We start from the raw sequence: 13,065 nt of genomic DNA, 5'->3' as shown, positions 1-13,065 counted from the left end.
ATTTATTTAAATTGGAGTTACGGTTAATTTTCTATGATTTATTGAAGTTTTAGGCATTTTCTGGAATTTTCTGAATATTTAGAAATAAAATAATTCCAGAAAATGAATTATGGCGTCAGCATGACCTCATGCTGACCTCAGCGGGTCAACGGGCGGTCCAGGTCAAACCTGACGTGTGGGGTCCACACGTCAGTGACACAGGGGCTAATCCCGCGTTGACCTGGGCTTTGACCCACTACGGGGCCCACTGTCAGTGGCTGTGGGGGGGTGTTTAGGCGTCATTAGTGTTAATTAGGCGTGCCACGTCGGCAGTCGCCGGAGTTCGGCCGGCGACGACCAAAACTGCGGCGGGAGCTCGCCGGAGTGGCGCTGCGAGGGGTTTTGGGCCAAGCCAAGGGCACCAGAGGGTAGCCCGTGCCCGTGCGCATCTAGGGGGGCCAACGGGAGGTGCGGGGGTGGCCGGGGTTCGCCGGAACGGAGCCCGAGGCGGCGGCCGGAGCTCGGGTGGGTGCGGGGTTAGTGCTGCGGCTTGCAAACAAACTAGCTGCCACGCTAGAGTTGCTCCACGGGTCGTTGCGAGTGCAACGGACGCACGCGCGGGGCCATTTGGTCACCGGGGCTTCGCCGGCGACGAGTCCGTGCGGCGGAGCGTCTCGGCTCCGGTAGAGGGAGCGGCTAGAGCTCGAAATCGGGCTTGGGGTTAGGGGGAAATGAAGCAGGGACTCACGGGGATCGTGCAGGGAGGGTCAGCGAGCTCGGGGAAGCGACGATGGTGGCGAATTGACGGTGAAGATCCTCGGCGGCCGGCGATGGAAACGGCGATGCCGGCGGCGTTGTGGCGCGTCCGTAGGGCCGTGGGTCGGTGGGGAGGAAGGAGGGGTCGAGGGGGAGCTCCTGGGCGCATCGGCGAGGCTAGGGGTGGCCGGTGGCCACGGGGAAGCTCGTCGGCGGCGGCGGGTGTGTTCGGTGGCTGCGCGCGAGAGAGCCAGAGGAGGAGAGGAGCTAGGGGAGAGAGTGAGAGGCCTGGGGGGTGCGTGGCGTCGCGGACGGGGTCCAGGGCGACGGGAGGAAGCAGGAGGTGGCCAGGGGGAAGCAGGAGGTGGCCGAGGCAGCGTCGGCGCGCGCCACGCCTCTCCTCTGTTCGTCCTCCTGGCAGAGGAGGAAGAGGACAAGGGGGAGGAGGTGGGCTGGGCCGGCTGGGCCACTGGAGTTGGGCCAGGTGGGCTGCGAGGTAAGCTGAGGTAAAACTCTCTCTCTGCTTTTATTTACTGTTTTCTATTTTTTTTCTGTTTGTTTTGATTTAGTTTAGCAACTAAATCATTTAAATAAATTCTGTAGATTTTTATGTGGCTTGCTAAAATATATACAAAGCCACTCACAAACTTCCAGAATTATTGGAGTCATATTTAATATATATTAAATATAAATCCAAAGCAAATAGTTATTGGATTAATTCAAATGGCCAAAATAATTATCTCTGTGACTCCAAAATATTGGTTTAAATTTTACCTCTTGCCAATATTTCCAGAGGATAACAAGAACATTTTCTTGGACTTATTTGAAGCAATTTTTATCTTGATCATTTTTTTAAAGGATTCTGAGGCTTTGAAAATTCCTCAATTCAAATTTCATCTGAATTTAAACATGATGCAGCAAGAGGTCTAGCCTAGTGCATTACCAGAAGCTAGGGATGTGACAGGCCGCTATCCTACCCAACATCTGCTCCGCCTGCTGGTCGGTGAGGCTCGCGCTGCTCCACCCATCGGGAGGCACTGGCATCCCCGTCGGCAGCACCAACCGAGGGTAGGGGCTCTTGACATCCATGAGGACCCACTTGTTCCGGAAGCCCCCCGCCTTCTCATCGACTCTCAAGATTGCATTGCTTCCGTTTGCCGCAACGAAGTTGGCACCCCGAGCATGGGCCCTCCTTGTTCCGGAGGTAGAAGAAGTGGCAAAGCAGCGACACGAACAGCATCACCCCGACGAACGCTTCGCAGTAAAAGGCGAAGATCGATAGGAGGAGGACGGAGTTGGGATGAAGATGGAGGGTGTGGAGCTTGTAATGGCGGAGGACGGCGTAGAAAAATTCAGAGAAAGGGGGGACCAGCCCTGCGAAGACACTGTGCATGAAGAAGGGGTAGCAGGTACTGCCTGAGGCCTCCGACTTGGCCAAGCTGGCCCGAAGCGCGGTCTCTCCTCCCTCATTGTTGTCGCCCGCCACCATCAGGAGCGCGGTGGCGAAGTTCTTGTCCGAGACGTTGGTCGCCCTCAGGGCGGGATCAAACCAGGAAGGCAAGCGCATGACCTTCGCCCTGTCGGTGGACATCGGTTGCCGTCTTGGGGGAGAGTTTTGGCAGATCTGGAGTCTCTTTGGGCAGGAAGGAGAAGGGAATTTGGAGCAAGATGAAGGAAGGGCAATGAAAGCCCTGTGGGGGGGGGCGCCAACCCTTTTTGTTAGGCAAGGACGGTTGCCGAGGAAGCGTGGGAAGCAGAGGCGCCCATGTCCCATCAATCGCCACGCGTCGACCAAGGCCGCAGGATGTTGGGGCACGCGGCGCTCCGCACTTGTCCCTTGGCTTCGCCTTGAAGCCAAGTTCGAGTGCGCCTTGGGCTCGGGGGCTACTATCGACGTCCTGGGAACGGGGGTACCCAGACTTGCCTGCCTGTGGCCCGTGAGCGTGGCTCCATCAACAGCCTGGTACGGCCCAGCTTCAGAAGTAGCAACTCAAGACCCTCGCGAGGGGCCAAGCCTCGCAGGGCGGACGACACTAAGACCTCCCTAGGGGCAGCCTCACTAGGCTGGCTCCCGAGGAGTGGAGATATCTATGCAAGGGGCACCTCGCGAGGTTCGTGTGACGTGTGCCAAGACGACCAAGGCCAGGCGGGCGCTAGTGGGCGCAGTGTACCAGTTTCCTCTTTGGTGCTAACGAGGCAAGTGCAGGCGCGGAGTCCCAAGGCATCAAGCAAAGGTTTCTGTAATGGTGAAACAAGACCACGACCAGTAGGACGGCAGGACGGAGGTCATCGTGGAGCCCACAGCAGCGTCACCACTAGAGCCTTTGGTAGGAGAAGACTACTTTTGTGAGGATAGCTTGTACTAGTTGTCCCCCTTCAAACTTGGCCGTTGTGGGATCCCTTCTCGCCTAAACATTTGGGAAGAGTACCAAAGCCACTATAAATAGGACCTAGCCACCACCATAGCAGGGGGCGACCCATCTATCTAGGAGATATCATCCGGAGAGGGGACAGATCATTCAGATCACCCTCACACCCACCAACTCATCGAGCTCAAGAACACCTCACCTCTTGAGGCCGTTCTTCGACTGTATTAGTTCATCCTTAGCCCCTCAAGGCAATCCACCCACAAACTGGAGTAGGGTATTACACCGCAAGGTGGCCCGAACTAGTATAAACCCATGTGTCTCTTGTTCTTTGGGTATGTCGAGCTAGGTCGTGGGATCGTTGAGCGAGCATGTCGGGGAGAGAGTGTTCTTCGTGCGCACCCTAGAGTTCGAACCTCTCAAGGGTTTGCCGGAACCCGTAATCCGAGACAAATCGGTGCCTCATGACTTCCTTCATCAAAGTCCAGCTGCAGATATGATTATTGCCTGACATTAACTGATCGTATTGCAGCTGATTCCACCATGTAAGAGCATAACCGGAGAACTCCATAATAGCAAGATCAACTCTCTTGGCTTCAGAAAAACCATGGATGCAAAATATTTGATCACACTTCTCTTCCCACTCATTATACGCATCCGGATCCTCTTTTCCCGTGAATGATGGCACATGTAGCTTCACTCTCGCTTGGTTTTCGCGGTCATCCTGATCATGACAATCGTAATGATGACCATTGCGACCAAAAACAGCACCACGACGAGGCGGGGAGTAAGGTTCATAGTCCCCCATGACTTCATGTTCGTCACCATGCTCGGAGAGATCTTGAAGGAAGATGGCATTGCCATCATGTGCCGCTCATCACCGGTGATTAGCAGCAAACCCTCGGGGGTCATGGCCTTGCCCGCGAGCTTCTCCTCCATGCATCCCACCCTCACGGGGGCCAGCAAACTCGCCACGCCTCCTTTCAGCACCAACAGCAGGGGCGCCATGGGCAGCAGCTCCTGCCGCTCTTCCACGACCAACATGGCTATCATTGTTTTCTTGACGTTGCCGGTTGTCGACGGCCAGCGGGGCAGCGGGGCTGTGTTGATGTTGATCCCCTTTACCCGCAATAGGAAGACAACCACTGAACATCCTTCGCATAGCTGCAACTATACTCTCCTCAATCATATCACCAAGTGCTGCGTGAGTTTTTGGGAGATCATCTTCCACATGTTGATGTCCATGTACACTCGAGTTGGATCCTGTCATGTTAACTCTTGGAAACAAGTGGACAAAATAAAAGTATATGTGGAAAACACTCAACTCACCTTCTTCCTTACCCAAATTCTAATGATTCCTTGGTGGCTGTGCGGAAGTAGCAAATCAGGAGTGGACGGGCGAATGAAAGGAAGGAAGCTGACGGTTTCTAGGTGGATCTGGGTGGGGTAAAAAGGGAGGGCTAGTGCTAAGATCCAATCGATGCAAACCAAATGAACAAGAAAAATTTGTAGATCCTTGCACCATGTTTGAGCTACAATACTTGCCACTTCAACTTCTGAAATTTCTCACTAAACTGTATATGATTGCACAGTTGCTCAACACTTTCTCTCTCTTTTTTTGCTCTTTTTTCTCTCTCTCTCACTCTTTTTTTGCTCTTTTTTATCTCTTTTTGTGCTCTTTTTTTGCAACACAATAGATCCAACAACAAGACTCAAAGAAAAATAGCAGCAAATTTGGATAGAACTTGGTGCAAACACAAAGAGGAAAGCAAACAACTAGATCTCAGCAACAAATGCTTGGATTTTTTGTGTGCCTTTTTAGCTTTGGAATCTAGGACGGGGAAAACCAAACTAAAAAGGATAGATCTAGCAACAAAGATACAGATCCTACCATGTAAACCTTGCTCTGAATACCAGATGATGTTACACCGTGTTTGGAGAAGAGGGTGTTAAAGGGGAGGTCCGATCTTCACGGCGTAGGATCAATAAATGGATGGGGATAACTAGCTGCAAGCAACCGAAAAATGGAAAATATGAGATTATGACCCGACGAGGAGGATGCTCACCGAAGCTTGCAATCCGAACATTTGCCGATCCATAACCCGCGATACTACCCCACACAACCACACTCAAGTCGTGGAGCACGGGATATGTGTAATCGGCAAGCGAAACCACGAACTCTAACCCACACAACACGATCTAGTCGTGGAGCACGAATTAGGAGCAATTTCTCAAGGAATCACAAGAATAAGGGTACCAAGAGCTCTCGAATCTCAGGAGGAGTCTATGTCTTTGGTCTTTGATAGAAATGGCAAAAGTCCCCAACGAAGGGAAGAGCTAGCCTATTTATAATCGGGACAACCCCCCTGGGTAGGTGTGAAATTAAACTAGCTTTGGGAACTAGCTTAGGTGTGAAAGATAACCATCTTTGGTTTGACTAAATGGCTTAGAGACTTAATGAGGTAGCTTCTGGAAAGCTCTCGTTGGAGGTGGTTGGTAGTTCCCGACCAAACATTGTTCACTGGGGTTGAACAATGTTTCCTTCAGCAGCAAACTCGAGTCCTGGGAACCGTTCACAAGTCGGGATATCCAAACTCGTGCAAAACATTGTTTCGTCAGAATCGGAACAATGTTTCTTCAACAGACAACTCATTCTTCATGAATTCCTAACTTTGTTTCTTCACCATAAAACATTGTTTTGCGCGGACTGAAATGTGTTTGTCCTTCTTCGATATCGCACCTGAGTTCAACCAACAACAAAGGAGGTGAAGGCACAACCATGTTTTCAAGGTCAAATGATAGACTTAAGTTAGCGTTCACCTGTGTGACGTCCCCGATTTGACTGTACACTAATCATACACGCAAATGTGTATGGTCAAGATCAAGGACTCATGGGAAGATATCACAACACAACTCTAGGCACACACTAAAATAATACAAGATTTATATTACAAGCCAGGGGCCTCGAGGGCTCGAATACATAAGCTCGAAGATAAACGAGTCAGCGGAAGCAACAATATGTGAGTACAGACATAAGTTAAATAAGTTTGCCTTAAGAAGGCTAGCACAAAAGTAGCAACGATCGAAAAGGCAAGGCCTCCTGCCTGGGACCTCCTAACTACTCCTCGAAGTCAAACTCCACGTAGAATCATCCTCAGGATCCTCTGGCTCCTGGACTCTAGTATCTGGTTGCGACAACCGAGAAGAATGGAAATGGGGGAAAAGAGGGAAAAAAGCAACCATGAGTACTCATCCAAAGTACTCGCAAGCAAGGATCTACACTACATATGCATGGGTATCAGTGTAAAGGGGCAATATTGGTGGACTGAACTGCAGAATGCTAGAATAAGAGGGGGATAGCTAGTCCTATCGAAGACTATGCTTCTGGCAGCCTCCATCTTGAAGCAGTAGAAGAGAGTAGATGATAAGTTAACCAAGTATCATCGCATAGCATAATCCTACCCGGCGATCCTCTCCTCGTCGCCCTGTTAGAGAGCGATCATCGGGTTGTATCTGGCACTTGAAAGGGTGTGTTTTATTAAGTATCCGATTCTAGTTGTCATAAGGTCAAGGTACAACTCCGGGTCATCCTTTTTTCGAGGGACACGGCTATTCGAATAGATAAACTTCCCTGCAGGGGTGCACCACATTTCCCAACATGCTCGATCCCCTTTGGCTGGACACACTTTCCAGGGTCATGCCCAACCTCGGAAGATCAACACGTCACAGCCCCACCTAGGCACAACAGAGAGGTCAGCACACTGGTCTAAATCCATAGGCGGCCGGTGAGCAGACCTAGCAACCTCCATTACAAAGGAAGTTGGATTACACGGTCCAACCCGGCGTGCGCCGCTCAGTCGCTGACGTCAAGAAGGCTTCAGCTGATACCATGACGTCAAGTGCCCATAACTGTCCCCGCGTAGTTGGTTAGTGCGTATAGGCCAGTGGCCAGACTCGGATCAAATACCAAGATCTCGTTAAGCATTTTAATTGAAGTATCTGTGGACGTCGACCAGGGCCAGTCCCACCTCTCACCTAGGTGGTCTCAACCTGCCCTGTCGCTCCGCCAAAAAGTAACAATCGGGGGCCGTCAGGAACCCAGGCCCACCACTACCAAGATGGAACCACCTATCCTTTCAGCCCCCCACATCGGAATCACTTGCGGGTACTCTCTGAGCCGACCCGACTTTAGTCACCACATGTATCGTATAATATGTATGCAAGTATATACCCGTGATCACCTCCCGAGTGATCACGACCCGATAGTATAGCATGGCAGACATACAAGAATGTAGGCCACTGATGGAATACTAGCATCCTATACTAAGCATTTAGGATTGCAGGTAAGGGTAACAACTGTGGCAACAATGACAGGCTATGCAGCAGAATAGGATTAACCAAAAGAAGTAACATGCTACACTACTCTAATGCAAGCAGTAGAGAGAAGGAATAGGTGATATCTGGTGATCAAGGGCGGGCTTGCCTGGTTGCTCCGGCAAGAAGGAAGGGTCGTCAACAACGTAGTCGAACTGCGGTTTGCCGGCAGTCTCGGGGTCTACCAGAAAGAAGTAACGGAGGGGGAACACAATAAATAACATAGCAATCAAAAGCATAACATGGCAATACGCGGTGCTAGGGGTGACCTAACGCAGTAGTAGGCGATACAGGCGAATGGGGGAAACATCCGGGAAAGTATTTCCGGTGTTTCGCGTTTTCAGACACATGAACCGGAGGGGGAAAGTTGCCTGTTCGCTATGCTAGGGATGTGTGGCGGATGAATGGGCTACGTATCCGGATTCGTCTCGTCGTTCTGAGCAACTTTCATGTACAAAGTATTTTCATCCGACTTGCGGTTTATTTTCTATTAATTTTCAAAGTTTTACTTCATTTTCTAGAATTACTGAAATTCTGCTAAGTCCTTAGTTTTAAACATCATTTAGCTGTTTTCCAGAGGCTATAACTAGTATTCTATTCACCCTATGAATTGGTGCCTTATACCAATATTGATCACTTTCCTGTGGTCTACAGATTGGTAACAATTGCATCATTGTTAGATCCCTGTATCTTGTTTATTTTCTGCTCCAAAGTTGCTATGGCAGTATATCTGTTTTTAGTCATGCTAGTTAACAGAACATAGAATTTTGTCATTTTCATAGGAATTAATCCAGGCAACTTTTGGCGAGGCAGGCACGCGGGGCGAGTGGCGGCTCCGGGTAAGCACTAGCACGCAGCAGCAGGCAGTAGGTAGTAGGGGCAGCAGAGAGCAGTAGCAATGGCAGCGCAACAGCAGCATCAGCTAGTATGCACGTACGCGTACGCGTACGCGGGAGCTCGGACAAGCTTAAGAAGATGCAGGGGAGGAAGTGGAGCTCACATCGGAGCTCAAGGAGGACTCAGGGATGCCAGAGCTGCTCGAAGATGGGAGAATCAAAGACGAACAGAAGCGGTTGTCGATGAAGGGGATCGACGGATGCGGCGCCGTCTTGTCGATCCGGCTCGAGGCAGTCCACTTCGGGGTTGAGGACGATGGCCTGCATCTTCTGGATACAAAGGCTTGGCAGGGGAGTGGTCGAGGCCACGACAACGGCGATGACATGGCGACGGCAACAGGCAGACGAGCTCGGGAGGGAGAGAGAGCGTGGAGGTGGCGATTGGGGCGCATTAGGGTTCCTCCACGAGGGAGGGGGTTGCGTGCGGCCTTATCGCCTCCCGCGAACCGTCAGATGGGCGGCGCGTGGGCATCCCCGGCAGTGGCGTCGGTCAATGGGTGCCACGCCCTGTCTTCCGCTCCTGTAGCGAGGAGGGAGGTGATGAGGGGGTTAGGTGGGCTGGCATGGTGTAGTGGGCCAAAGCCCGGTGGGACAGGGGTGGGTTGTTTCCCTTTTATTTTCTCTTTTTTTGTTTTCTTTGCAACATTTTCTTTTTATTTATTTATTTATTTATTTCTGTTTTACTTTTAGCTACTGTTTTGCTATTTCTATTAAAGGCAAAGGATTTTTGGTTCAACAAGGTACTTGACACATAAATACTATGTAATGCTATGAGCTAGCACGGCAAGTTCCAAGTTATTTTGAAACATGCAAATACTTATTTAAATTGAAAAGGATCAATTAAAAGTTGTTGGTCCAATTTTAATTAGTTTAAGGGCATTTTAATTACTCATAAAATGTTGGTTTCTTTCAAGAAAATTGTTAGTGAATTTTTGCAACCCAGCGGACATTTTTGTTTTACCGTTTGAAAAAATAAAAATTGGACTTTCTTTTCAATTTGAATTTGAATTCGGCTTGGATCCAAGTGAGGTTTAGAAATTTAATTGCGATGACATGGCATCATTAGTATGTGGTTACTGTAGCTGGACTACCGGGGTGTTACAACCTGATTATGTATTTGCATTACGCGACTTCTTGTGATTGGACCGTTGATGGTTGGTGGTGTGGTGCCCATGGTTGGGATATCCTCATCAAGGACTAACACGATAAGAGCCAAGGGGCACAATTGCTAATTGAACACCAGGCACAACAATAGAGCTGTGTGCGTTTTTCTTTACTGAATCGCCAAGAGCGATGTCATCCAGTATAATACTTTCAATTGGGATGGTTCTCTTTCTCCTTAGGCCTAGCATGTCCACATCAACAGAAGGTGCTTCAAGTTCATCACCTCCATATTCCTTCCTGTTTGTTCCATTGCCCATACCGCCTACACTAGACCAGCCTCCCGAACGGCCACCACGGCGGCCATCCTAGATGACCTTGGCCCCCTGCTGGGCCCCTTCCATTGTGCATGAACCAAGTGGCACGAAGGCCTTGCCCTGTTGATCAGCCTGGCCAGATTGGGCCGACCGCAACGGGTCCCCAAATTTTGGTGTTTCCAATACGGCGCATGTTGCGCCCGTTACAGGAATCGACGCAAACGGATGCACCCCCTCCTTCTATCGATGTTGGGTGGGTCGACTCATTTATCTTTTTTCTCCCTTTTCTGCTAAATTCCGAAAAAAGTGCGAGTGGTGGATTCAAACTCGAGACCTCTTCCTTCGACAAGAAACCGTGTAACCATTAAGATTACTCTAACGCTTGTGACTACTTAGTCTGTTTTTACCTCTTATTCTTTCTTCAGTTCGCAGAAACCCCAGAATTTTTCGTTTTTATTTTTTCCAGATCAGTTTTTGTTTGGTTCCTTTTTATTTTTTATTTTATTTTCTTTATATTAATATTTCCTTTTTGTTTTCAAATCATGATTTTCTTTCAAAAAAGATAAACTTCTAAAAAATGTATGTTTTTTTCAAATTGATGATTTTTTTATTTTCTATGATTATTTTATGCAAATTTGATGAATTTATCAAAATTGATAACATTTTCTGCATAATTGATGATTTTTTCAAATTAAACAATTTCTAAATTCTATGATTTTTGAAAAATTGATGAACTTTTCTCGAATCGATGATTTTTTTTCAAAATCTGTGAACATTTTTAGTTCACATTATATATTCCTTTTTTTTGTTTTTTAAAGAAGTCAACGGTGGACAGGTCAACCACAATTGGTCAAACATGATGACCAGACAAGTCGATCACTTGCGCTTCTTCTTGGGCCGGCCCACCAACGGAGATGCGTGAGCGCAAGGGAGGTGTTCTGGCGCCTGAAGCGTCGAATAGGAGCACCCCATATTTTTGGGGCCCAGCCTAGCAAGTATAGTATGCATAATATGTAAAGGTCAAGCTAGTCCGGGTGGGCATGCGCTTGTAATTTGCTGAGGGGTCGCTGTCTATTCAATCAAAAGCAACGACAGACTTAAAGAAGAAAAACAAACCATCTTTCCACTTACCCGATTGGGCTGACCCATCTACCCGATTGGTCGGCACATCGCGGCATTTAACACTTAATTTTCTTACTTTTTTCACTTCTTTTACATTCATTTGTATTTTTATGGATTTATTTCCTAATACTATGAATATTTTAATTATTAAAATCACATATATGCAGACTTTGTAAAAATGTTAATCATGCATTTAAGAAATGTCAAAGTTGTATAGAAAAAATGTTTCCATTTTATACAAAAAAGTACAATGCGTATAGAAAAAAATAATTATTATTTTCATTTTTTGATAAATGTTACTCATGTATTTAAAAATATTAAATGTGCATAGAAACAATGTTTCTGATGTATAGGAAAAATGTATACAAACATATACAATGTGTATGGAACAAAGTAGAGATAAAAAATATAAGTTATCAAAAATATTATCATGTATTTGGACAATGCTAAATGTGTATATAAAAACTGTTCCTCATGTATAAAAAAATGTAGAATGCGTATTAAAAAAGTAGACATAAAAAATAAATGTGTTTTCAAAAATGTTGACCATGTAATTGGAAAGTATTAAACGTGTATATATAAAATGTTTTTGATGTATAAAAAATGTACAATTTTGTTGATACAAGGTTTACGTAAACAAATGGCTTGACTTTAATTTTCATATTGTTTTAAATTATTTCCATAATATTTTTTAAAGAATATTGATGTTGATGTGCAACTTGAACATTTGGTATGCATTTCCTTACAAATTGATCGTTTTCAATGGAGCTGTATAATCATGCAAACTTTGTAAAAATGTTAATCATGCATTTAAGAAATATCAAAAGTTGTATAGAAAAATTGTTTCCATTTTATACAAAAAATTACAGTGCGTATAGAAAAATGATTTTTTTTCATTTTTAATAAATGTTAATTATGTATTTAAACATGTTAAATGTCCATAGAAACAATGTTTCTGATGTATAAGAAAAATGTAACAAACATATACAATGTGTATGGAACAAAGTAGAGATAAAAAATATAAGTTTTCAAAATTATTATCATCTGTTTGCACAATGCTAAATGTGTGTGTAAAAAATGTTCCTCATATAAAAAATGTAGAATGTGTATTAAAAAACTAGACATAAAAAATAAATATGTTTTCAAAAATGTTGACCATGTAATTGGAAAGTATTAAACTTGTATATATAAAATGTTTCTGATGTATAAAACAATGTTCAATTTTGCTGATACAAGATTTACGTAAACTAATGGCTTGACTTTAATTTTCATATTGTTTTAAATTACTTCCATAATTTTTTTAAGAATATCGATGTTGATATGCAACTTGAACATTTGGTATGCATGTCCTTTACAAATTGATTGTTTTCAATGGAGCTGTATGATGCAGACTTTGTAAAAATGTTAATCATGCATTTAAGAAATGAAAAAGTTGTATAGAAAAAATGTTTCCATTTTATATAAAAAAGTACAGTGTGTATAAAAAAATAACATTTTTCATTTTTTAATAAATGCTAATCATGTATTTAAAAATGTTAAATGTGCATAGAAACAATGTTTCTGATGTATAAGAAAAGTGTATACAAACATATACAATGTGTATGGAAGAAAGTAGAGATAAAAATATAAATTTTGGAAAATATTATCATGTATTTGGACAATGCTAAATGTGTATGTAAAAAATGTTCCTCTTGCATAAAAAAATGTAGAATGTGTATTAAAAAAGTAGACATATAAAATAAGTATGTTTTCAAAAATGTTGACCATGTAATTGGAAAGTATGAAATGTGTATATATAATATGTTTCTGATGTATAAAAAATGTACAATTTTTCTGATACAAGGTTTACATAAACGAATGGCTTGACTTTAATTTTCATATTGTTTTAACTATTTCCATATTTTTTTTAAGAATATTGATGTTGATATGCAACTTGAACATTTAGTATGCATGTCCTTCCAAATTGATTGTTTTCAATGGAGCTGTATAATTATGCAAAATTTGTAAAAATGTTAATCATGTATTTAAGAAATGTCAAAGTTGTATCGAAAAAATGTTTCCATTTTATACAAAAAAGTACAGTGCGAATATAAAATAATTGTTTTTTTTCATTTTTAAATAAATGTTAATCATGTATTTAAAAATGTTAAATGT

The sequence above is a fragment of the Triticum aestivum genome, chromosome 3A, assembly GCF_018294505.1.
Source record: "Triticum aestivum cultivar Chinese Spring chromosome 3A, IWGSC CS RefSeq v2.1, whole genome shotgun sequence".
In the NCBI taxonomy this organism is placed as follows: Eukaryota; Viridiplantae; Streptophyta; class Magnoliopsida; order Poales; family Poaceae; genus Triticum; species Triticum aestivum.
The sequence above is the reverse complement of the archived record's forward strand: the minus strand, read 5'-3'. Positions refer to the sequence as shown.